Source organism: Chaetodon auriga, chromosome 19 (genome assembly GCF_051107435.1).
Source record: "Chaetodon auriga isolate fChaAug3 chromosome 19, fChaAug3.hap1, whole genome shotgun sequence".
Classification (NCBI taxonomy): Eukaryota; Metazoa; Chordata; class Actinopteri; order Chaetodontiformes; family Chaetodontidae; genus Chaetodon; species Chaetodon auriga.
Window position 1 is genome coordinate 977,913 of NC_135092.1, and position 27,922 is coordinate 1,005,834.

The following is a 27,922-nucleotide window of genomic DNA, read 5'->3' on the forward strand; positions in this document are numbered from 1 at the left end:
CTACAACTTTCTCAGCTTTAGTGACTCCTTTCTGAAACAGAGACACAGACAAACACAGAGACAGAACAATAAGATTTAAGAGTAAAAAGTGTGGAAAAGCATTCAGAATAAGAGTTGCAATTAAACATCCACAGACATGATGACCACTTACATAAGCTTAATGTGATGGGTGTGCTTGCCTCTGTGAACACAGTCGAGGAATGTCTGGGTCAATGGAGGTCAGCTTCAGTCTCAGGTTGGGCTCAGCATCCACCCTGCTTCTGTACTTTGTTTTTATGACAACAAGTAAGACAACAAGCATCCCACCCCCTCCAAAACACACTCACTGCACTGAGGAGCTCCATCAGTGACAGGATGCTACATCCAAAGTGTGTGAAAGAGCGGTATCGCAGGTCATTCCTCCCTGCAGCTGTCAGACTGTACAATAAAAGCTACTCCAAGTAGTCAGTGCAATAGTCTGGACAATAAGCTATGCAATAAAAACATGTACATAGCAATCTGTAAATACGATCTACAATTTCTTACAATTTTTTTACAATGTCTTTCTTTTTATTTTTATTTAAATTCTCACTCTTTTGTATATACTGTTTTGTTTCTAATCTGCATTGCACTTCTTATATTAATCTAATCTTTACTGATGCTGCTGTATTCTGAAATTTCCCCTCGCGGGACAAATAAAGGAATATTGATCTTGATCTTGAAGTGAAGAGAAGCCTTTCTCGCAAAGGTAGGTGGTTGCAAAAGGAAGGAGAGTGTGCACTGCTTTGTCAGAAAGCACAGGGTACTCACTGTACTGCTTTATCCAAAAGTCCAACAAAGTGTGCTCTTTGAAAGTGGCCTTCAGTGTTTCGTCACAAGACAGCTCTATCAAACTCTCCTGCTCAACAGCAGTTAAGTCCCCTGAGGCCATGTGGGTAATGTCGATGGTGAAGGGATTTCTCATCCAGCTGCCAGCTCCATCTTTATGCATCCCTGGGAAATACTTGCAGAACTGTTGTCTGAGTGAGGCGAGGTGTGCAGCAATGTTCTCCCGCACTCCATCTTCAAGCATCAGGTCATTTTCTGACAAAAAGCTCTCCAAAGCAGGGAAAGCTGAGACATCACCTGCTCTGACTTTGATTTCAAATAACTCCAATTTTTTTGATCAGTGCATTGATTTTGTCCTGCACATCAAAAACATTTACGGAGAGTCCCTGCAGTCCCAAGTTAAGTTCATTTAAACATGAGAAAACGTCTGACAGGTAGGCCATCTGGCTGAGCCACACGGGTTCCTCAAAAAGGTCTGCAAAGGGGGAGGTTATTCCTTGCAAGAACAGCTGCACCTCTCTGTGTAATTCAAACAGCCTCGAAAGCACCTTCCCCCTTGAGAGCCATCTTACTTCAGTATGAAGTAAAAGCTGGACATGCTCACTTCCCATCTCCTCACAGAGCACGTGAAATAACCGAGCATTCATCGGTCTGGCCTTGATGAAGTTTACTGTTTTTACAGCTGAATCCAGTACAGACTTGAGGTTGTCAGGCATCCTCTTCACTGCCAGCGCCTCACGATGGATGCTGCAGTGAGTCCAGCGAATCTCGGGTGCCACCTCTCGGATGCGAGCCACAACCCCGCTATTACGGCCAGTCATTGCTCTTGCATTACACACACCCACACACTTTTTCCAGTCCAGTCCGTTCTCTTGCATGAAAGCATTCAGTACCTGGAATATATGGTCAGCTGTAGTTCTGGTCTCAAGTGGTTTACAAAACAAGAAATCCTCCGTAGCTGCACCGTCATGTTCATATCTCACATAAACCAATAATTGTGCTAAATCTGCAACGTCTGTCGTCTCATCAAGCTGTATGGCAAAATATCGACTTTTTTTAATGCGTTCAATCAGTGTGTTTTTAACATCGTTGGCCATTTCTGTTATTCTTCTTGATACGGTGTCGTTTGAAAGCGGCACGAAGTTTAACTTCTTGGCAGCTTCCTCTCCACACATGATCTTTGTCATCTCTTTGGCTAATGGTAAACACAGCTGTTCCCCAATTGTGTGAGGCTTACCGGCTCTGGTGATCCGGAGGCTGGCACGATATGATGCTTCATGTGCTTTGGCTGTGGGTGTACCATACGACTGAATCGTGGACTTTGACTGCTTCAGTCCTTCACGTTTTCATAAAAAAAAACTCACTGGTTTGTCCTTAAGTGCCGGGTGTTTGGTTGTTAGATGCCGTTTGAGATGTGAGGGTTTCATCGATTCATTGCCCAGCAGGTCACCACACACCACACACTGCGGTCGGGGCTCTTCCTCTCTTCCGCTAAACATAAATCCAAATTTAATGTAGTTTTCGTCATATCTCCTTACTGCTTTATGTCGTTTTTTGCTAGCAGTAGCAGATGTTGTGGGGCTGGTACCGGCATCACTGTTCGCGCTTGTGCTCGGCTCACACAAGTCCTCCTCTTCGGTTCTTGTTATCTCCTGTTCCACGTCTGTCTTTGCTGATTTAAGCCACGACAAGAGTTTTGTCGTACGTTTCATTTTTCTTGTCCTTGTTATTACAGTAACTAAACCGTCTTCCCATCACATCTCGGCTACAAACGGCGTCTGTATCGGCGGGAATATTACATATCGCCTAACTTTACCCAGAAACACTTGCGGATTTTTAAAATTATTAACTTAATTTATTGTCTTAATTTCCTTTCATTTTTTGTCATCGGTTGATACAGTTTTTTCATACATTCTCATATATTAAATAGTGTTTCACCTTTTAAATGTATTTTAGTATATAATTAAGTGATTATTTTGCGTACCACTAGAGGGAGCCCGCGTACCACTAGTGGTACGTGTACCACAGTTTGAGAAAGGCTGGTCTAAATAATCTCACTGTGTCCTGTGCATTCTAAAAGCTTCAGAATGGATTTCCTTTTACCGCAGTTATCACTTCACTGACACTGATGACGAAGAAAACATTGACATGATTTTAACCAACGAAGGGCGCATGGTGAATGAAGTAAGGTGGCTGCCCCCTGGTGCCCACTTGTGGAGCCAATGCTGAGAGGGAGGTCAGAAGGGCAGTTACTTGGCAGAAAGAGGTTAGGAGGAAAGTGAGCAGGCTGGATCTACAACGGAGAGGCGAGTTAGAAAGAAGACTGCACTTAAAGATGTATGCCATCATACCAAATATTTAGGCAAATAGTACTTTCGGAAACTGATGTGCTGCACAACAGTCATACCCTTCTGTTCTTGATATGCTAGAACTTTTAATAGTAAGAAACCATTACTCACATGTGTCTTGAAATCACGAAAACCAATATTTTTCTGAACATTAAAGAAGCTGGATATCATCCACCATCAAACGATTAACCAGTGAGACTGGGAAAACAAACGCCTGATTGCTGGACAAGAGAACAGTGTCATAGCTGGGAGGACAGGAACCCTTGGCTATGGATAAGGGATGGTACAATGGGATGCAGCTCATACAGAGATTCAAAGACCTTGTTACTGTCTGACAAAGGACCTGGAATTTACTTTTCTGATTAATGAATCAACGGAGCAGTGAACAGTATTTATAAAAAGGCAAAGACAATTAAGAAACATAGAGAAAGTGCATTACATCATCGGGTCACTGAAACAGAGGGAAAATGCTGCCCAGAAAAGTGATGGAAATTAACACAGGTTAAATCCAGAAAACTGTAACCTCATTCAGAACTACTACTGATGGCAGTGATGTCGATAACATTTTTCTAGATCTCGCTGAACTGAAAGAAGGCACTGATGCCAATTCCTTATATAATGCATTAAGTTTACAGGAAGCTGGCTTTGATTAAAAAAAAAAAAAAAAAAAAAAACAAATTTTATTAGCCCTGCAGCTGAATGAGCTTTCGTGTTGACAGGCTACATAAATGGAGTGATTTGGCCTGAAAGATGTTTTAAAGGAACTACAGAACTTCTCACTGAAGCTGCAGCAAAGAGGCAAAGCACTTAAGGCTATGTCCAACAGAAAATTGAAATTCTAACTGCAGTGAAAATGCAGGGTGGAAAGTAAACAGCAAAGGCTCAATAGAGCATCTTGGTAGGCCTGTTTAATGATGTGAACATTATTGGTGAGAGGTAAAATAAATAGCCATCAATTTTGATCAAGGGGGCGGCACGGTGGCGCAGCAGGTAGTGTGCGTGCCTCACAGCAAGAAGGTCGCTGGTTCCATCCCCTGCATGAAGTTTGCATGTTCTTCCCGTGCATGCGTGGGTTCTCTCCGGCTTCCTCCCACAGACCAAAAACATGCTCATTAGGTTAATTGGTGACTGAAAATTGTCCTTAGGTGTGAGTGTGAATGGTTGTCTGTGCGTATATGTGGCCCTGTAATCGACTGGCGACCGGTTCAGGGTGTACCCCGCCTCTCGCCCGTTGGCAGCTGGGATAGGCTCCAGCCCCCCGCAACCCCGAAAGGGATAGGCGGGTATAGAAAATGAATGAATTTTAATCAAGCAGTTGTTGACATCTTGACTGCTCACCTTCCAAGTAAGCTCATTTATAGAGGCCTCTTGAGAAGTCTAGTTGGCTGTAAAAGTGTGAAGAGCTTGTCTTGTTTGGTGAGACTGAGGTGCACAAGATGGCCATCCTCCTTTGTGTGGCGGAGGGAGGAGAGGGTGGTATTGAGTGATGCAAGGACGGCATTACACCCCAGGAAATACTACCTCAACACCTGATGATAGAGAAATTTAACTGGTAGGACACAGGACACAAGAGACAGGACAGAGACGTTTCTGGATAAACCAAATATCCTTTATTTTTCAAAACTAAACAAGCAGGGACTGGAGCTGCAAAAGAGAAAAAGCTTTAACAAATCACAACAAATCAATAAGGGGAATTAGAATTACTTTTATTATCATTTTACCCCCTAAAAAGGCCCAATCTAAAAATCAATGGTTAGATGTTAAAGTAGCTAAAACCCAGTCCAACATAAACTAAGCAAACTAAGAATATGGTGGGCAGAGGCCACTAGTGGAGAGGCAGACTACACTGAGGGGTGCCTAGGGGTGCTACCACTACTCACCTCAGTGAACACAGCAACACTGCAATCCTCACAGTAAATATAGTGTAGTCAATAATTGTGCGCCGGTGCCTTCACTCACATGCATTAGGTGTAGGAACCTCACCCGAGGTGCCTAGCCTCCCAAACAAAATGGCGCTCCATCTCACTAAAACAAAAGAACTAACAACGAAATTTACAAATACAGCAACCCAGTTAATTTAATATTCAAAAGAATAACTCAAAGGTAAATACCAAAACAAAGAATAACCAAGACAAAACAATACACTAAGGCAAAACAGGGCAAAACAGCAGCAAATCCAAAAGGAATCCTAAAGAAACTAAAGTTAATGTGGCTCACAAGATGTATAATTTAGAGGCCATAACCCCTACAGGAAAAAAAGAGGGAAATAAAATATGTGTAAAATGGCTTCCTCACCTACCTGCCAACACACCACACAACAGGGGCCACCATGTGCACCAGGAGCAGGAGTCAAAGGGAGTGATCACCTGCTCACTGGTGCTTTATATAGCCTGACCCTGATTGGGAAGAGAGAGGTCTGGGAGGAGTGCAGCCTGGAGTTGCATTCACAAAGACTTCCCAACACGTGTGCTGTGTACTCCACTACATTTGTAAACCAACCAGAGAAGAAACTCAGGACTTCAGAGAGTTTACACTACAAGGAACATAAGACCCAGGAGAGATGCTGAAGAGACTTCTGATTGCCAGTGAGGCCAACTTGACTACTACTTCACTACTACTATCAAAATATTAACTTTGTCAGCTGTTGTCTTACTTTGATTGGTTATAGAAAAATAAATCCTTAATCTGCAGGATATTTTCCATTGGAACCATATGTTTATCACTTCTGAATTAATCATGGACATCATTGAGGAAGTGTGTGGGAGGAGGATGTTAGCCAGGCTGACATCGATCATGACTGGACACTAAAGTTGGTTGAGTTCATGCTTTTTTCATGCCATCCCCTGCATGAGACAGTAGCTTAAGCAGCTCCTTGAGTAACAGACTGCTGCATCCAGTGTGTAAGAAAGAACACTCTTGCAGGTCCTTCATCCCAACAGCTGTCAGACTATTTAACTCTGGCATCATGTAATGTAGCACTCTCCTGATGTTGTTTCCCAATTCTACATCATAAACCCACTTTTTTATGCACAACTGTTATCAGTGCTAATATATGCTCACATTATCCATTTCATCTGGTGCAATACCATTACGCCTTGTGCAATTTCTAAGTTATTGTATCTTTTTTGTCTACTGTGCAATAACACTACTTATTATCTATATTGGCAACAGTATTTTTAGAAACTGTATATATTCTGACTATACATAGACTTCATATTTCTCAAGTATGACAGTGGTAGCTTTTTTCATAATAATTTTGGCAAACCTTTTATGGGCAGGTAGATATTTATAGCATTTAGGCAAGGCAAGGCAAAGTAAGGCAAATTTATTTGTATAACACAATTCATACACCAGGCAATTCAAAGTGCTTTACAGAAGCATAAAAGTACATTAAAATCATACATTTCAAAGAAAGAGATTAGAAGAGAATAAAAGAAATAAAAATAAAATACAGTTAAAGAAAAATAAAAACAGAAGCCAGTAAAAGACAATAATTTAGCACTAAGAATGATTAAAGTCATTGAGCAAATATATTTACTTTAAGTAAAATCTGTAGCAAATAATGTTTTCAACCCTGATTTAAATGAGCTGACAGTTGGTGCAGACCTCAGGTGTGCAGGGAGAAGGGGGTGAGGAGCATAATAACTGAAAGCTGCTTCACTTTGTTTGGTTCTCATTCTGGGAACACACAATAGACCTGTCCCTGATGACCTGAGAGGTCTGGAGACTTCATATGGAGTTAATAAATCGAAAATATATTTTCGGTCCTAGACCATTTAATGCTTTGTAGACCAACAGGAAGATTTTGAAGTCTATTCTTTGACTCACAGGAAGCCAATGTAGTGATCTGAGGACTGGTGTGATTCTGGCACATCCACTCATTGATTTGATGAATACACTCACTCAGTGAAAGTAAGGGACTGTAGTCATGTGATGACACAGAAATATAAAGTTGTGTATCATCTGCGTAAGTATGATAAGAAATATTATGATGCTCCATAATCTGAGCTAGGGGCAACATGTAGATATTGAAAAGTGGTCCGAGAATGGACCCTTGTGGCACCCCACACATCATCTTTTTTCGTTCAGACAGGTGCTCACCAATTGACACAAAGTAGTCTCTATCTTGGAAGTTAGATTTGAACCAGTGTAGTACAGTGCCAGTTAGTTCCACCCACTTTTCCAGTCTGTCAAGAAGTATGTCATGATCAACTGTATCAAAGGCAGCACTGAGATCTAATAATACTAAGACTGAGGTTTTGGAAGCATCATTATTCAGATGTATGTCATTTAAAACTTTGATAAGTACAGTCTCAGTGCTGTGGTGTGGACGAAATCCAGACTGAAATGCATTAAAAACATTGTTCTGCATCATGAAAGCATGCATTTGTTGAAAAACAACCCTTTCAATAATTGTTCCTAAAAAAGGGAAGATTTGATATTGGCCTGTAGTTACTTATTGCTGAAGCATCCAGATTAGTCTTTTTTAGGAGAGGTTTTATTACTGCAGTTTTCAAGGCCTGGGGAAAACAACCAGACTGAAGAGAATTATTAATTATCTGCAACACATCTGGAGCTATGCAATTAAAGACATTTTTAAAAAAGTTTGTTGGCAGAGTATCAAGGCAGCATGTTGTGGATTTTAACTGTGATACAGTTTCTGTCAGCCTTGTATGATCTAGAAGGTTAAAATGTGCTAGATTAACTGGAGAACAAGAAGGCACAGATGGACTTATCATGTTGCCTGAGCTGGAGCTGCACACTGTTTGTCTTATCCTTGAAATTTTATCTGTAAAAAAGGTTGCAAAATCATTGCATGACTTGTTGGATAGCAGCTCAGGAGGGACTGATGCTGTCAGGTTTGTCAGTCCACGGTCCACAACAGAAAACAAAGTGCGGGCATTATTACAGTTTCTGTTGATAATCTCTGAGAAGAATGCTTGCCTTGCCTTCTTTAGTTCATGGTTATAGGTGTGGAGACTGTTTTTGTAAATCTCATAATGAACCTGGAGTTTGGTTTTTCGCTACCTGCGCTCTGCCTGTCTGCAGACTCTTTTCTGGACTTTGACCAGTGTGGTATTTCTCCAAGGTGTCTTTTTCCTTCCTGATAAAACTTTTGTCTTAACTGGGGCGATGGAGTCAATAATAGTCATAACTTTGGAACTGAAACTATTTACAAGGTCATCAGTTGAAGCTGAGGGCAGTGTTGGTGATGGTGTAAAAGACTGAGTGAAGACTGCACAGGTGTTATCATTAATATAACGCTTTTTGATTACCTCTGTTCCACTTTTGTTAAGAATGGCAGGTGTGGCCATTTTAAATGACACACAGTAATGATCAGAAAAAGCAACATCCGTCACACAACCTCAGAGATATTAAGCCCTTTGGAAATAACCAAATCTAATATATGCCCTTTGTTATGTGTTGAATGTGTTGTGTGCTGAGATAGGCCAAAATGATCCAGGATGTTTAAAAGTTCTTTAGCACATCCATCTTTGAGATTATCAACATGAATGTTGAAGTCACCCACTAACACAACACAGTCAAAATCAATACAAACAACAGACAGTAGATTGGCAAACTCATCGGAAAACTTGTAGATGGTTACGAAGACTGATCGACAGGGAGACTTAGATTGAATGGCAACATATTCAAAAGATTCAAAGTGACCATAAGAGACTCTACTAAATTGAATGCTATCATTAAACTAAATGCCGACTCCACCTCCTCTCTTATGCATTCTTACTTCACTTATGAAACTGAAATTCGGAGGGGCTGACTCATTGAGAACTGCTGCGCTGTTATCTTGTCCTAACCAAGTTTCAGTTAAAAACATAAAATCAAGCGTGTGCTTGATGATAAAGTCATTGATTAAGAATGATTTGCCTGCCAAAGACCTAACATTTAAAAGAGCTAGCTTAAATGTGCTAAAAACTCCAACATCCCCATGTTTTAGAACATACTGTGGCTGACGTGGAATACATGTTAAATTCGATGATGTGATGTTTCTGGAGAGATGGGCCGATCTTCTCCTCCTACCTATTGAGACATGAATCAATGAAGCTTCCGGCACAATGGGCCCTGGCTTTTCCTTGGAAAAGTCAGGCATAATATTTGCCTTAAAAGCTGGACCCGGAACACATCCGTTACCAACACAAATAGGTGGCTGTGCTGGGCTCTTACTTGGGGACTGGAGTAGGTTCAGATCAAGCCGCGGAGGGGGTGGAGGTGGTGCCCGTCGGCGCTGTGGTGGTGGAGGGGGACAGGGTGGTTGTAGGGGGCGGGGTGGAATTTGGGGGGACAGGATCCCAGATGGGCGAGGAGTAAGTCTGATACCAGCCCTGACAAGTTTGTTCATTTGGTCAGTAAACTCCAGCAGGGGGGAGGAGGGTGATGGGATATCCAGTGAAGATGATGAGCTAGATGGAGTTTGGGCAGTTGGAGATGGTGACCTAGGTGGAGTTTTAGTGGTTGGAGTCGGTGAATCCTCACGAGCAGTGGCCCCTGGTGGAGGACATGAGGCATCCCCTTTTTTGCTCTGGCATCCTTCATGGTTAGAGCACACAGGCGGGGGGAGAGTTGGTTCTCCTTCATGTTTTGGTGTTTGCTGCTTTTGTTTGGATTCCTCTTGTCTCTTGTCCTTGGGAGTGGGAGCAGTGTTATGCAGGAAGAAAGATAGGTTGGAGGCAAAAAGTTTTACTCCTGACTTGTTTAGGGAAAGTCCATCTCCTTTGAAAAAATGTCTGCGGTCCCAGAAAAAGTTGAAATTGTCAATAAAATGCACTGAGTGGACATCACATGCAGTTGAAAGCCATCTGTTTACTGCCAATAATCTGCTAAATCTCTCTCCTCCTCCTCTGACTGGTGGTACAGGCCCACTGAGGAAGACCTCAGCATTCAGAGAGCTCACTGCATTTAGCAGTTTCTCTAAATCTCGTTTGAGCACTTCAGATTGTCGTTTCGCAATATCATTTGCCCCATGTGTGCAGTACAAGGTATTTCAAAGTTGGAATTTCTGCAACAATACTGAGGATTCTGTCGGTCATGTTGGAGACCGTATCATCAGGAAAGCACAATACTTTCGTGTTTCTGCTGTACATGCTTCCCACGTCTTTAATAGCAGAATCACCAACAACCAGAGTCTCAAGACCAGTCAGTAGCTTTCCTTGTAGCTTTCTAGCCTCTGACTTCCTGTCAGGCCTTACCCCTCACTGTGAGTCCGAGGAGTTATCCAGGTTTTCAGTTGGAGATCCAGGGTCCTGCAGTAGTGGAGCAAACCGATTTTGTAACTGCACACTAGCTGGTTTGGGAGCTTTGTTGCTCATCTTTCCCTTTAGCTTTTATCCACAGCTGTGTCTTACTCTGCACAGGTGTTGAGGAGGATGATAACGCAGGCCAGCCTGTCGCATCACAGATCTCTGGGCGCTGGGTTCTACCTGTTGGACGTCTCCCCATATCAGGCACGGTGGCACAGTGGCAACACTGTCGCCTCACAGCAAGAAGGTCCTGGGTTCGAATCTCGCTGCGGGCACTGGGTGTGTCCTCCACCATGCTTCGGTGCCTGCTGCTCGAGGAGGGCCTTTCTGTGTGGAGTTTGCATGTTCACCTGGGGTATCCTCCGTAAAAATATACCCCCACTAAAAACATGCAAGAAGATCACCACCTGACCAATGGTGACACAGAAGAAATGGGTCCCCGGGCGCCGGTCTGGCTGCCCACCGCTCCTGGTCTGCCGCGGAGGAAGGACGACCAGGATGGGTCAAAGGCGGAAGACAAATTTCACCTCCGTGTGCTGTGTGCATGTGTGTGTGATAATAAAGGGGAATGTCTCCCCCTGATTCTTCTTCTTCTTCTTATCAGCTGATTTACTCTTGGGCTTTGCCCCGAGAGCATTCCAGGGAGGACTAATACTGGCAGATTTATTACCCGGTACACAGCCCTTTAGTTTCGTGGCAGCTGTATCAGAGCTAATTAGCTGGATGTTAGCATTCTCCAGTCCGCTGTTTTGAGTTAGTGGCAAAGTGCTGTCATTTCCACAAGGTCTGTTCAGTTCTGCGTTTATTTGCTGTAGAAGTTTGTAGAGGTCATCTGTGGAGAAAGGAGGCATCTTGGTGCTAGTTAGTTAGCTTTAGCTGCCAGCAGGCTTTTTCTGTCAGTAGGCCAGAGCAGATTGTATCTGTGAAATATCAGAGGTCGCAAGGGTCATCCACAACTTTTAAATATTTGTCCATAAAATATGTCTTTGGATGTCCAATTCAGCCAAAAATTAAAACTTTCAAGTTTAAGGAAAGTAAAATAAATACAGAAAATAAGATGGGAAAATCACGAGCCCAGACAGAAACCAGCTACCAGAGGAGGAGGAGGAGGAGGAGCAGAACCTCCATTTAGTACTTTTAGAATGTGTACATAATGTGCATATACATAGTTGTTTTTCTGTTCTGTATCCTGTACACTTTTTCATCTTGACCCTTTTGTGCCACTGTTTTGTAATACTTGCTGGATGTAATGACTGAATTTCCCCAGTGTGGGACCAATTAAGTCTAATCTTATCTGTTATCTCATCTCATCTGCCTAACTCTTTGACATGTTGATAGTGTCCTTGGTTCTGGTACAGCATCGTGCAGGTCTGTGTTTGAACAGAAATAATTGTTTGTGTGTATGTGTGTGGGTCTGACTTGCTGGCAGTGTTGTGTTGTGCGTGCCCCGTGAGCTGGTGAAAGAAATTTGATGTATCATCATCTACAGACTGCAGACCAAGCACGGCGCTAGGATTTGAATTTTGGGTGGGCCACAGTTACTTTGAAGAAGAAGAAGAAGAAGAGAATCGAGGGGGAGACATTCCCCTTTATTGTCAGACACATGCACGGAACACTACACACTACGGTGGATACCCCAGGTGAACACGGGGAGAATATGCAAACTCCACACAGAAAGGCCCTTTTTTCCTCAAGCAGCAGGCACCGAAGGCATGGTGGAGGACACACCCCCAGTGCCCGCAGTGAGAATCAAACCTTCTTGCTGTGAGGCGACAGTGTTGCCACTGTGCCACCTGGGTGGCAACAGCCAACTGGCAGTCTCACTTAAACAAAAATGACTGGTATGCTGTGGAAGGAGACTAGTACGTCTAGCTGATTATGACATGTTCAAAATCTTTTTGAAAAACATTTTCAATGCCATAGCTTATTTGTATTTATTACAAGTGGCACACTATATTTTCGCTATGGATCAAGTGGATCAATGCATCAATTCATTACGAAAACAGACATTTTATTCATTAATTCATCTTCTATACCGCCTATCCCTCTCAGGGTTGCAGGAGCCTATCCCAGCTGTCAATGGGCGAGAGGCGGGGTACACCCTGAACCGGTCGCCAGCTGATTGCAGGGCAACATAGACAGACATACAGACATACAACCATTCACACTCACACCTATGGACAATTTAGAGTCACCAATTAACCTAATGAGCATGTTTTTGGTCTGTGGGAGGAAGTCGGAGTGCCCGGAGAGAACCCATGCTTGCAGGGGAAGAACATGCAAACTTCACAGAGAAAGGCACACACTACCTGCTGTGCCACTGTGCCACCCACAGACATTTTAATGCCTGTTAATTCATTTTTGTTTGATCTGACTGGATTACTCTTTAAATTGATTGCAAGGAGAGGGAGAAACAGAGTGATCTGCGTACCGGGTGAGCTACAATGACTTTTAACAGGAGAGAGAGCGCGGTGCACTGTGCTGTTCATTCATGACCTTAACTGTCTGTGAAGGTAATCTGAAGACAGTCAAGTCAGGCAGGAGTATTTAGCTCTAACTCCCATATTGACTACATTTTGTACAAGTTCTAGTTTTGATGGGAAACGCATTTGCAGGGATTTAAAAAAAACAACGTTATGATGTCCTAAATACACGCTTCTACATAATTGGAAAATGACGTTACTGTATTCAACATAAAACAGAGGGCGAAAGTCTGACTAAAAACACACGAAACTGTTGTGCTATAGCGATGCATCCATGCAGGTTAGGGTTAGCGTGCGTGAGCGTAACATGTCTGGGGTGACCAATGATGGCCCGCTGTGACTGGACTAGACCTCACGTGATAATAGCCAAATAAGTGTTGTATTTTTTTTTTTTCAAATTGAAATGTTTTTGCCTTCAGGGTTTTATTAAAATGCTGATTTTAATCATTAAAAATAAATGTTACAAAAATTGTCCAAGTCATTCAGGGCGGGCCAGTTGTACAAGTGGGTGGGCCCAGGTCCATCAGGCCCACCCCTAATGCCGCGCCTGCTGCAGACTGTACATTACATTCGTATGCGCCTGCCTCTTTCAATTATGTGTCTCCACTTCAACGGCTCAACACAGCGAGCAATGCACAGAGGTACGGACTGCAAGCAAGTCCTTCACTGAGCACAGAACAGTTATTTAACTTATGGATTTTTAAACATACAACCAACAATGTGTGTCAATCAGTTCATCACCCACTGGTGTCTTAAATGGCTACCTCCAATATAATGGATGTTTTCAAGTTTCTATTGGAATGGCTCCACTTCCTGACAAAGTAAGTAGTACATTTAAATATGATGAAGAAAAGTGAAGACCAACATGAAAAAACACAGCGCTTTCATTAATTTGAATGGAGCCGGCGAGTGAATGCACTGGGGATGCTAACAGGGGGGCAGTAAAACTGAATCAAACTTTTGCTGTAGTGGAATGTGACATCAAGCAAGGCACTGCATTGGCCAATCAAGTGCAAGCATGAGCACTGATGCATTACTTTGTAATGTGAAAACTATGTAACTTCTGTTTATCTGACGATCATTGAAAGGTAAAATAACTGCTGTTGTGATAACTTTCCAGAGTTGTAAAAATCCCAACTCTACAACTCCCCATCTGCATCAGTCATAACTAGTAATAACACCTTTCAAAGGTGTTATTATGTAGTGTCTGCAGTGAGGCACAATACAAAGATGCCCACTCTTTCCATTGCTGTTTGCCATTTTTATTGAAACTCTTGCAGCTGCCATTCATTGTATTACAGGTATACAAACAAGTAATTTTCACCTCAAAATTAGCTTATAATTACATACTGTTTTTTTTTTGTTTTTGTTTTTTTTTACCACTCTGTGACAAAGGCTCGAATGCTGTATCTCAAAAAACTCCCTCAGACAGTAACTCCCAAGCTCCCGTGCCCCCCTGGTGAGCTCGTCCATGGACCCGCTGCAGTTCATGTACCAGCCTGGCATCAGAGTGGACGATGCCCTCATCTTCTTCCACCATCGAGCTCTGTCTCACCTGGAATTGCCTGGGAGCACTGTTCGGGTCCTTTTCCTGGACCTCACCAGTGCTTTCAACACCATCAGGCCAGCCATCCGGAGAAACAAGCTGGAGCTTTCGGGGGTGGACCAACACCTCACATGCTGGATAGTGGACTACCTCTCCAACCGCCCACAGTATGTGAACACACGGCACTGTGTGTCAGGGACTGTCCTCTGCAGTGTAGGGGCCCCACAGGGAATGGTGCTGTCACAGTTCCCTCTTCACCCTCTATATGGCTGATTTTTCCCACCTGTCACCCACCTGCCACCTGCAGAAGTTCTCTGGTGACTCTGCCATTGTCGGCCTCATCACAGATGGGGATGACAGGTCATACAGAGGACTCATCCAGGATTTTGTGGAGGTGGTGCCAGCAGAACCACCTCCTGATTAATGCTGGAAAAAGCAAGGAGCTGGTTGTGGACTTCCGTCGGTGCCCGTACTCTTCCCCATCACCAGTGAACATCCAGGCAAGGGGCATTGAGATGGTGACATCTTATAAGTACCTGGGTGTTCATCTGAACAACAAACTGGACTGGACTCATAACACCACTGCACTTCATAAAAAAGGACAGAGCAGACTCTATCTGCTCAGGAGGCTGAGCTCTTTTGAGGTGCATGGGGCACTCCTGAAGACCTTCAATGACTCTGTTGTCGCCCCTGCCATTTTCTACACTGTAGTCTGCTGGGGAAGCAGCATCACAACAGCTGACAGGAAGAGGCTGGACAAACTCATTAGGAGACCGGGTCTGTCCTGGGATGCGCTCTGGAGCTGGTGGAGGAGACGGGGGAGAGAAGGAGGACAGCCAAGCTGTCCTCCATGACAGTCAATGACTCCCACCCCCTCCAACACACACTCACTGCACTGAGAAGCTCCATCAGTGATGCTACATCCAAAGTGTGTGAAGGACCGGTATCGCAGGTCATTCCTTCCTGCAGCTGTCAGACTACACAACAAAAACTGCTCCAAGTAATCTCTGAATTATCTGTGTAATAATAATAATAATCCTTCATCAATAATACCAAAGGGCTGTTAAAACACAGAAAAAAACTATCATCATGGTCGGACGAAGTGGTGTTGGTACAAACTACTGTTGCCGACCTTAAGAAACAGGTGGAAGAGTTAAAAGATAAATGTGAAGACTTGGAAGGGAGGCTGTGGAGAGGCAACATTCGGATTATGGGAGTCCTCGAACAATCAGGATCAAGTTCACCCACGGCAGTCTCCAAGCTTTTTAAGGAGATGTTTCAGATGGAGAAAGATCGCACATTGAGCATTCACACTGCAGCCTGAGGCAGAGATGACCCAGAGACAACCCACACGTCATCATTGCAAAGCTGCATAACGATGGATACACCATGGATATCCTCTGGAAGGCCCGTGAACGGGGTGGCCAACTCAACTACAACAGCAATCTAATCGCCGTAATCCCAGACTATACAGCCAAGGTTGCTAAAGACAGAGTGGCCTTCACAGAATTAAGAAAGATGCTTCAAGGAAGACCAGGAGTTCATTCTGGAATATTCTTCCCTGCCAGACTGCGCATCTCCCATAACAACAATGTGATGGAGTTTGTGGATGCTACCAAAGCAATGGACTATGTGAAGAAACATATCATCTCAATAACTGTGGAACTGACTGAATGCATCCTTATACTCTCAATATGGGAAATGAAGTGAGTGACACATGATCATATTCATACAGAATACGTTTGTGTGTGTGTGTGTGTGTGTGTGTGTGTGTGTGTGTGTGTGTGCATAAGTGTTAATTACGGATTTGTATTTAAAGTTAATGTGTGTAGGCCTATGCACATATTGGTGTGAAATATATACTTACATTTTTTTCTCCCATTTACATTAATTATTCGCGCTATATAAAATGTATAACCAACTTGATAATTGAGATATTAAGGTTAAGGTGTCTTATTTATTTGTTTCTGTTTATTTTGAGGTTCTGCAGGATAGTTCCCTTTGGTTTTCTATCGAAGCATTCACTAACAAAGACCACACCGATAAGATACAGATTTTGATTTGGTTTGATGTGTATTATGGATGGAGGAGAGCATAGCTGATGATTGATAATACATTAGGATTATCTGATTTCAGTTAAAGTCCCCAGTGGTTCCTATATTCAAGTGAGAGACAAGGGAACGAAAGAAAAAGGGGATTTTGAGGGTAGGGGCACGAAGACAGAGTCAGAGGGAAAATGAATGAAACAGGTGATCTTAAATACTTGTAAGGAAGTAGATTGTGTTCAGGGCATGGTCTTTGTTCCTGAACCTACTTATTAAACTTCATAAGGTGAGCTCTTTCGTAGACTGTTCGCAAAGCTGCCTGTTCTGACCTGCAGCCCGGGACCTTGTCCCTAAGGGCAAAATTTATATTTTTCCTCATTCAAATTTTGAACCATGGGATCACTTAAGGTTATAAGCTATGTCAAAGGTATCAATAGTCCTATGAAGCCAGAAAAAACAGTTTTTGTGATTTTGCATATCAACAGAATCAGATGTGTGGAGAAGTAAATACTTGACTTTTTATTCACGTAGACATTCAACTTATTCTAGAATTGATCTGTTTCTCACCCCACGAGCAGAGTTACATAGGATAGAGGACATAAAGATTTTACCAATTACTATATCTGACCATGTTCCTCTTATTTATCGTGGGACATAGGCCATTGGTCATCAACCACACAATGGAGATTGAATGCACGCTAAAGAATTTATCACATTCATTAAAACTGAACTAAGAAATTACCTTAATACAAACGACTCACCTGAAATATCACTTCTTACCCTATGGGACTGTGCTAAGGCATATATTAGAGGTCGCATTATCTCATTTACAAGTGCAAAAAAAGAAAAGGGAAACAAAACAATGTATTAGATGACAAAAATATACAGCTTGAACAACAACATAAAAGAGCACCAACCTCCATTATATTTAATGCTCTTAAACAAGCATGTAGGGCACGTGTCAAACTCAAGCCCTGCGGGCCGAATCCAGCCAGGAGTTGGTATATGATTGTCTTAAAATAAAAATCTATGCTACTTTAAAGCATACAGTGACCATAAACTACTTCTCCTACAATGCATGCTGATTTGGTGACCTGTGAAATGATGGCATCCTGAGAGTGCAGTGTTTTCATATCAGCATTTAGCTAAAGCGATTTTCTAAGAAGTGATAGAGGTGAAAAAGATTGACAAATAATCCCAAAATGTTCAGGAGGAGAAAAATTGATACAGAGGGAAGGCAACTTAATGAAAGATGGGAAAGCGACAAAAAACGGTTTGCCTTCTGTGTTACGAGGCAGTGTCAGTGATGAAGGAATACAATTTATGTTGACGTTTTGAGGCCGGAGCCAACAATGCTAAATTTAACCTCCAAGAAAGAAGTCAAGGGCAGACTGCAATCACAGCGGAACGTGTTTAAAAAAGCTGCAGCCAAAAATGATGTAGCAGAGAAAGCTACATAAACTAAAGTGTTTTTCAGAGGGTGCATTTTTGAAGCAGCGCATGTTAAAGGTACCAGATACAGACTTTTCAAAATGTCAGTTTATCAAGAAGCACCATCACAGACCAAGTTAAGGAACTAGCAGGCAATCTGACAGCACAGCTGGCCAAAGAGACTCACAGTTACCAGGCTTTTTCATTAGCTGTTGATGAAAGCACGGGCAACACGGATACATGGGAGTAAATCTGTGCCATTAGATTATGAATTTCAATTTTTAGCACTGAATTTTTTTCACATCAAAATCAGACTTTGAATTTTAAAAGCCACCAAATTTCTAGTACTGATTTTTTTTTATATATCTGACCCCCCCCCCCCCCCCCCATGTTTAAAAAAGAAAAAAAAAAGTGTAAAAAAATTTGATGTCACAAAAAATTCAGTGTAAAAAAATTCGATGTCTCAAAATATTCAGTGTGAAAAAATTCAATGTCTCAAAAAATTCAGTGTCAAAAATTCAGAGTCAGCATCTGGGTAACCAAAGACAAGTAATCGATCCCTGAATCAAATCGTTCAACATATAGCCAATCAAGTTACGCTCCGTTGGCCCTGTGACCCCAAAACAGGAAGGTGATGAAGCTCTGGCTCACTCAGTTACTCAGCTATGACAACAATGGACGGAAACGATGGCGCTTCGGTGAGTGTACTCACTCTTTATTTACCATTTGTATTCATAAAATTCAGTAGTAGATATTACCGGACACGTTGCAAATTAACAGAAGTTACTGAACAGTATCTACACGGAACTTTTTCATGAGGTGGCGTTCGTTAAAAGTTCGTTAGCAATTAGCTAACGTTATGTTAGCATGGTTTATGTTGTGGCTGGCAAGAAATATCTTACTGACAGTTTGTTTAACAGCTGACCATTAAGTCATTGGCTACTTCACTTTACCCAAATTATTAAAAGAAGGCATAGATAATTTAGTGACAGTGTTAACTGGTAACAGCATGGGTCATACTAGTTCATAAGTTGGTGATGCAATTCTGCATATATTTCAACACAGGCATAAACTTGAGGAGAAAGACAAAGAACAAACAATAATTTAGCACAATTAACATAATATAAAAATGTTAAATGGGATAGATCACTTGAGAATCTCTTCAGTGATCCTGTAAATAATCGTCTTTGTTGTGTCATAGGACTGTCTACTGTAAAATGTCCCAAAACATACAAGTACAACGTCCTGATGTCCACTACAGAGGACATTTATAAATTAGCATTTTTCATAAAAAAAAAAAACCTTAACTTGTTAGGTGTACGAACACCCTGAGACCAGAGGAAGGCGAACTCAAAGTGAAGGCTACAGGGATCACACAGGGCACAGGCAGGCAGAAACAAAAAGGGTTTATTAACTAAGGGTGTCCACAAAAACGGGAAAACAAAAGGCGAGAGCACAAAAACCACTCTGTACAGTTCAACTAAGGGTGTCCACAAAAACGGGAGCAACACAAAGCGAGAGCAAAAACACGCTCTGAAGAATCTGAGCTCCAACTCCTCTCACAACCGAGGCTGGGCTGAGGGCTATCCACAGGGCGAGACGCTCCTAAAACAAAAAGCAAAGCACAGGTCAGCGGACCGAGAAAGACACAGGGGATCAGAAGACTGGCAGAGGAACACACAATACCACGGAGGTAAGCAGACGATCTGACGACCACTGGAGAGAAGAGCCGGGGTTAAATGCATCCGTTGATTGGAAGGTGATGAGATGCAGGTGTGTGAGAGGAGGCGGGGAGGAGGGGCTGCCGAAACAGGTGCAGCCACTTAACACGGACCTGGACAGACAAGGGAAGACAGACAAGACCACAAGGGGGCAAGGAAACAGGGAAAACACAGGGAAAAAAAAGGGAAGACAGAGCCCTGCCTGACATAACTCTGAAAACTCACTCAGATATTCCTGAGATGTTTACTTACTTGAAACAATAGAAATATAAAAATGTTTTATTTAAGAATATCATGCTTACCTTTTTTTTTTTTTCCATAAAATGTTCACAGTGTTGGTAGACTTTTTGAAAAGACAGGTACTGGAAAGTGTTATGAGTTTGCTCAAGTACTTAAAGATCCCCTTCAGACAGGTTTTAAGGTGTATATAAAATACTTTTCTTCGAATAATATTAATTAAAGTGGGATTTTCAACAAACTCCAAGAAACTTTCCACTGTCAGCAGATGAATGTGAAAACAGCCCTTTAGTGTCAAACTCTGAACATGTATCGTTCTGTACACTGAAAGTCTGACTGGCAAAAATCAAAGATTAGAGAAAAAGTCCAAAAACTGAAAACACATTTGTGTATCAGAACTTTGTTTTTTCTTCTTTCCTCTTCCATTAATCATCTCACCACCCCTCACATTTATCTGCTGACCCTTTGGAGGGGCCCCACTCCTAGGTTGGAAACCACTGAAATAAACTAGCTAACTGTATACAAAGTACTGTTAACTAGCTCCACCTCCAGCAGCTACAACAGCTACAACATTGCTTTATTGGTACTTAAAGGAGTAAAGGATCTAAATACTTCTTCCACCTCTTAGAACAATACAGTGCCCAACATCATACTACCCCCAAAAAGAAGTATAATTTGCAAAAAAAAAAAAAAGATGCATATGCATTTTCAGAATTTGAAACCACTCCCATTGTTAATAAGCAACCATTAAACTGTAACCAGAATTACATAAATGTGATCTTTGAAAGTGTTGTGTGTCTACTTTAGAGTTCGTGCTGATCAGGGAGTAGAAAACGTGGACGTTGCACGCTTCATGTTTACAGTTCGTGGCACTGGAAAGAGCAGCTTTGTATCTGGGAAGAGTGTTCACAACCAACGGTTGTTCAGTGGAACAGATACTGCTAATTAAAGCTGCCACCTCACTGATGCCATGTAGTGGTAGTATGTTAGCATACAACTGCTAGCAGGAGTACTGTAATTTGTTAGTATTAGTATTAGTATTTGGGATAGGGTGTAATGACATGCACTATGTATGTACAAGATCTAATTCTAAATATAGTGGGTTATGCATGCAACACAAAATAAAATAGAAATTAAAAGGCACGATCTGAACTATTAAATCAGTTGGATATCTTAACATTTTATTTTTGTGCATTTGTGGATAAAAACCTTTTCATAAAAGATTTTTTTTCCAATTAAAATTTTCCAGGATTGAGCGGTTGTGGAGAGACCTGTGGGTAACTGTAACATGCATCTACTATGATGTTCTCCACTACCTTGAAGAAGAGGGCTTCCTCAGCATGGCCAATGATACACACCTCTTCTGCTGTCACTTTGTGTTTCTCCCATGCCTGCAGGATGACCTAGATACTTTTCGCAATGGTTGGGACAATCATCCGATGAGAACAGAAAGCCACATGACCCCCAACCAGCTGTGGGAGCTGGGTCGTATACATTACCCAATTCCAGGACCAGATAACACAGAGGTACATGCAATGGACATTCCTGACATTGGTTGGGAAAACAGCGGGCTTCGGTTTGATGACCACTTGAGCATCATTGTTCCAGACACACAGTATGCCCTCTGACTGATGGACAAATGACAGCATTAAGAGAAGCAGTTAACCCAAGAGCTGCATCCTAGTCCTTTGGCTGCGATACTTACATTACTGCTGTTCAATTTTGTGAGCAGTTTCTTGGTCTGTGAAACAACTGATCAGAGAATCAGAATGTTTTTTGTTTTGAGTTGATAGAGACAGTGAATCATATTTTGTATTTTTGCATAATCTGAATTGTATTATTGTTATTGCTTTGGCAAGAGAAAGAAAAAGAGGAAGGTGCAGCATAGTAACATTGCAAAAATGAAACCAGTACAGTTCATTTCACTTTAAACACTAAACACTTTATTTACTGTACAAGGAACGTTACAAAAAGGGCTTTCATCTCCTTATAGTTCACTTAACTCCTGCTTGATATCAGTACAGAGATTGTTTACAAGGAACATGTTAAACTGAAAAACTTAGATATACAAGATGTACATGTATACCTGACAGATGTTTTGTAATACTGCAAAGGACTCTCACTAACAGTGTGGAAATAAATTCAGTATACAATGAACTTCTTGAATGCTTGCAGAGATAGTTTACAAGGAAGATTTGTGGGAAGTACTCCCTTAGGTTAGTTCCCTTCAGTTTTGCAAGTCTTTAAACCAGAAGAAGAAGAATCGGAGGGAGATATTTAAATAGCACCTCCAAGTGTCTCTGTAAACCTCTGTCTCTGTAAAAGCAATGAACTGTCGAAGATAGCCTGAAATGCAGCATTTGGTGTCAACTGAACAATCATCATCAAGATTGAAAACAGACAGTAATAGATGCTGACCAGGTATGAACTAGGAAAATAACATTAGAAGATTAGAGTAATTAAAACTAGACAATTTCCCTTTGGGAAATTTTGAAAGGGCCACGGGGTCTACTGCCCAACTGTGTACATATACATTACATTATATGCCCATATGTCTGTTTATTTGTGTGTGGGAGCATGAGAGAGAAGTGCTCATAGAGGTACTGAGCCTCAGAGGTTGCCACAGCAACTTCAGAGGCCCTCCCAATCATGCTCTATGAGACACAGCTGCGCACGCACACACACGCCCACTCTCAGCACTCAGGCACACATGCACTCAGAGAGAGAAAAAGAGACAGAGACAGATGTGGCCGGGATTAGCGGCTGCTAATTCAAATTCTGTAAGTCTCACAGATTTGTTGAGCACATTGTGAGAGAGAGGACAAGTTTTTCTACAACTGTGGAAAATCATGCGTCTAGAGCATAAATTGTGGCTGGGAGGAGTGTGGAAAGACAAGAAATCTGGAGTTAAAAAAAGGCTCTCTGCCACTCTGAGTACTGAGGCTCAGAGGTTGTCATGGCAACTTCAGCTAGTTGCCATTGACGACAGGGGCAGACAGAAACGCGGAGAAAAGGAGCCATTTTCTGCCAAGCCGCTAGGGGGGTGTGGCTGTGTCTTTGTATGGTTTCGGGGGGCTCTTGCTGCCGCGAAGAGGAGTTGTAGAGGTGGTCGTACTTGCGTACCTCCTCGATAATTCTTTCTTCGGCTTGGTCCAGTTTTTCTTGTAGCTCTCACCACAGAAACTTTGAAAATGGCGGTGTTGTTGTGCTGCGACCATAGGGCTGCGACTGAACCGAAAATTACGTTCTGAATGGACCAATCGCAGTCCTCGACGTTCACGTCACTCCTGACTACGCGTCGACGCGACGCGTAGTCAGGATTTTTTGGAGGTGCACGTCAGGCTACGGCGTAGGGTCCGCGTAGGGGTCTGCGTCGACGGCGTAGGTACAGCGTCGACGCAACGCAGAAGCGTAAACCAGGCTTAACAGTCCACGCAACACACACCCATTGAAATCTGAGAATTTCTCCAAAAACGCTCATGGTCATTGATGAGGGATTACTCAAAAACTACATGAGTTATCAAAACGTGGCTTAATACACCAATAGCCAAGACTTGTGTCTACAGTTTAAAGTTTAAATGGAGTCTCTAGGTGAAAGTATGCCGGAGCAGTAGCCATTAGAAAAAGTGCGATAATTTTCAGCTCCTCCCATTCATTTCTTATGGGAAACGATTTGCTTTGCTGTAGGCAGTAGTGCTCGTGGCTGCCCCGTGGCCCTAATAATAATAATAAGAAGAAAAAACACGCAGGATAACAATAGTGCTCGTGGCTTGCCCCGTGGCCCTAATAATAATAATAAGAAGAAGAAAAAACACGCAGGATAACAATAGTGCTCGTGGCTGCCCCGTGGCCCTAATAATAAGAAAAAACCCGCAGGATAACAATAGTGCTCGTGGCTTGCCCCGTGGCCCTAATAATAATAATAATAATAAGAAGAAAAAACACGCAGGATAACAATAGTGCTCGGGGCGTCTACAGCTTTGCTGTAGGCAGTAGTGCTCGTGGCTTGCCCCGTGGCCCTAATAAGAAGAAGAAGAAAAAACACGCAGGATAACAATAGTGCTCGGGGCTTCGCCAGCTTTGCTGTAGGCAGTAGTGCTCTTGGCTTGCCCCGTGGCCCTAATAAGAAAAAACACGCAGGATAACAATAGTGCTCGGGGCGAAGCCCGTGCCCGTGGCCCTAATAAGAAGAAGAAGAAGAAAAAACACGCAGGATAACAATAGTGCTCTTGGCTTGCCCCGTGGCCCTAATAAGAAAAAACACGCAGGATAAGCCCCGAGCACTACTGTCTAGCTTTACTGTCTACAGCTTTGCTGTAGACGGTGGCTTGCCCCATGGACAGTAGACAGTGGCTTGCCCCGGTGGCCCGAGCACTTTGCTGTAGGCAGTAGTGCTCGTGGCTTGCCCCGTGGCCCTAATAAAAAGAAAAAACACGCAGGATAACAATAGTGCTCGGGGCTTCGCCCCGAGGCCCTAATAATAATAATAATAAAAAGAAAAAACACGCAGGATAACAATAGTGCTCGTGGCTTGCCCCGTGGCCCTAATAATAATAAGAAGAATAAGAATAAGAATAATAAATAGTGGGAATAACATGAGTGTGCAAGCTTCAGCTTGCCCACTAATAATAAGAAAAAACACGCAGGATAACAATAGTGCTCGAGGCTTGCCCCGTGGCCCTAATTAGCCTCAGGGCTGAAGTTTCCTGCTCCCTCTTTAGGAAAAAGCAAGGCCACTGTGTCAGGTCTTTGGGTCATCAGTGTCCACATTGGGGTTTCTTTAAGACCTCGTCTCAGCTGCTTAATTTGCCGTGTGACACGTCCTATTACCTGTTAATAATAATAAGACAGAGAGGATAGAACATGTAACATTCCTTATCTAAAAGCAAGGTTGAAGAGTAAGAGAGAAAAACAATAATTCCATTTGAATACATTTATTATGCTGGCGGGACACAGGGTGCACACCCCGCGCAGTGGTATTTTGGTAAACCGAGGCACACAGAGGTACGCCAGGATGGGGGTTGCGGCGCAGTAGGGGGAGGTGTCGGCAGGATCAGCCGGCGGATTTGGATTTTTGGTCCATTTCGGTCCACGCTGGCGGCGTAAAAGTGCGCTGAAAGCTCGCCACCCCAGGCCTGGTTAACTCTGTGCGCCAGTGGCCCGCCGCTTGGCAAGTGGATTTTCGTAAACCAGTGGAGACGTGCGCCCACTTCATCGATACCTCACAGGCAGGTTTCCACAGTGGCATTTCACTGTGATCAATAATTAGCAACAGCCACGATTCAATGCAACTATCGGAGTCAGCACATACAGTCAGACCTAAATTTATATATTTTTATCAGTATCTCATCTGACCACATCGCAAGTGCGTTCAGCACGCGTAATGGTCACTCAACCTGACCAAATGTACGCAGGTGAAACAGGGATGCAAACCAATAAATTAATGTTGCTGTGCCAACCAGAAACAGCCGTGGCATCCTACAGAGCATATATACTGCATCTATCTCAGAGCACTCGAGAGACAGAGAGAGACAGACACACAGAAAAAATGTAAGTGATGATCGTTGTTGTGGCCTCCGATGCGCACCCTGGCTGCGCTCTCCCGGTCGCGGTAAGGGTGACAGCGGCTGTGACCTTCTTCACCACCGGGTCTTTTCAACATACCGTGGCCTCGGTAGTGGGGATCAGTCAGTCCACTGTCTGCTCGGCTATACATGAGTTTCCTCCAGTCTAGTCCAACATGCAAATGAGCACATAATTTTCCATGCAACACCTGAGAGCCAGCTGGAAACTAAGGGAGGGTTCCTGTTGAAATTTGGATTCCCCAGGGTCCTGGGAGCAATTGACTGCACTCATGTGCATTTGCGCCCCAGAGACCCAAGCCCATATTTATGTGAACCGAAGGGGGGTCCATTCCATCAATATCCAGGTGATTTGTGACTCAAATAGCCTGGTGACAAATGTGTATGCCAATTTCCCTGGGTCGGCACATGACTCGTTCATCCTGGCAAATTCTAGCATCCCTACAGTCTTTCAGGGGGACACGCCTCTGGATGGGTGGCTGCTAGGTGATAACGGCTATCCACTGAAAACGTGGTTGATGATGCCATATATGACACCTTCAATGAGACGGCAGCATGCCTGGACCTCCCGGACCAGAACGTCAGACTCCTCCTGGGAGAAGTTTGGGCGACGGACAGTTTTCTGCGTGGGCTCAGTAACCCTCAAAACTTGCCATGCACCTTGCCAGTGGCGTTTTTAAAGGTGAGGCGAGGAGCTGGTGTGATTGGTGAAGATTGGAGTTTTCGGCTACCCCATCCACCTATAGAGGAGAGGAAAATTAGAACTTTCATCAGATATAGATTATATCTAGAAGTTATGTCAAAGCAACTAGACTTCTTGTCTGACAACAGACCAGGCTGAAGAAGTCACCTACAACAAAACAAGTCCAGTTTTTCTTTTTTCTTTTTTTTACTTGACTTTTACAAATAGAAATATTACAATCAAACAATTAGTTTGCAGTTGCTCATTTGCAGTTAGGCATGTGTTGTTACCAAGAATTATTTGGGAATTTGCATATTGGTCACTTCAGTTAAAATAGATTTCATCAGCTTAGGCAGAATCTATTCTATTTTCACTGTATTTGCTAATATTCCAAATATGATTCTGATTAATGTTACTAAGTAGGGGTCAAAGTTCATCAAAGTCATCAATCAGTGCCAGAGAGCGAAACAAAAGAAGGGAGTCAAGGAGAGCATGCATGGTTGTGAACTGAAGCTCGTGCCAGTTTTCTTTGTGAAAAAACAACTTCAAGTAAGAACTGGAAAGAATACAGGTTGCCAAGAAGGAGACAAAGTCATGTCTGCTTAAGGGTGCAACATAAAAACTGGTGTTTTCGGTCAAAAAAAGCTCGTTGTCATTTTTCACCAAAAAGAAAGAGAAGTCACGAGCGAGTGGCAAGTGCTAATGTTAGCTGCTAAGTAAGCCTACTGGACGTCAATACTGCAGTGCTACAAACGAAATGGTGAAGGTAAAAGTTGTCTATCATGTTGGAAGTGCAAGAGATGTCGTCTGACTGGGAAAGTGTTGTAGCAGAGATAGAAGAAAAGTTACTAACACTGAAAGCATGTTTTATGTGAAAGCATGTTTCATGCGCAGCACTTGGTCTTACAGTGGATAAGAGGGACAGAGAGGTACCCCACAAGTTGAGGAGGTGTATTCTGCAACATATAGAAGCAGAAGATGTAATTTCTAGAGAGGATGAAGGGATGTGTCTTTTATTGCAACTAAATGACGAAATTGACAAACTAATAGGGAAAACTGATGACAATGATGGATCTCCGCCTCAAAAAGTAGTCCACCCTGTAGATGAAAATGAAATTGCGCCCAGTAAAACAAAAGAGCGAAGAGAAAGTGTTTCACCACGAAATGCAACTGCAGCAGTAGCCTCAGTAGCAGATCAGAATGTCTCTTATGTTCATCCACTATAAAGGAGAGATTTAAAAATAACTGGACAAATTGGAGAACCAAATCAAAAGGATAAACTAACCTACACTAGTTTGGAAAGACAAATTCAAAGGGCACTGACCAAAGGATATGATGAGGGAGAAGTCATGGAAGCTGTCATTCAAGCCATAGCCCCAGGAACAAAACTGAAGAGCTATCTTGAAAGCAGAGTGGATTTGACATTGCAGGCTCTCAGGCAAGTTCTTCAGACGCATTGTGTTGAAAAGGATGCTACAGAGCTGTACCACTCCCTCACGTGTGCAATTCAGGAGCCTAACAAAACACCCACACATTTTTTGATGAGAGTAATGGGTTTGAGACAACAAACCATCATCCATCATCAAACCAGAGTCAAAACTGGTTTAAAGTACAGTTCAGAATTAATTGAAAATCAGTTCCTCCAGACAGTAATGACTGACCTCCATGATGACACCATCCCAACAGACATAAAGCCAGTCTTACAAGATCCAAATATGACAGATGAAATCCTTGAGAAAATGACTGTTGTATACACTCTTGAAATGGAGAGGAACAACAAGTTG

The 27,922-nt window shown here is 42.7% G+C and overlaps 1 protein-coding gene and 1 pseudogene across 2 annotated transcripts in view; both read right to left on the bottom strand.

The window, feature by feature from the left end:
• Nucleotides 1-27,595, bottom strand: LOC143338339 (zinc finger BED domain-containing protein 5-like; annotated as a pseudogene).
• LOC143337715 (uncharacterized) overlaps nt 18,488-27,922 on the bottom strand; it is a 54,480-nt gene continuing 45,045 nt past the window's right edge. The window contains exons 3-4 of one of the 2 annotated variants that reach the window (XR_013079195.1): nt 19,603-26,196; nt 18,488-19,521 (exon numbers count right to left, since the gene is read on the bottom strand). The gene's annotated coding sequence lies outside the window, so the exon portion shown is untranslated. Of the gene's footprint in view, nt 26,197-27,922 lie in introns of both variants that reach the window. The other variant, XR_013079194.1, reaches the window with a different exon arrangement.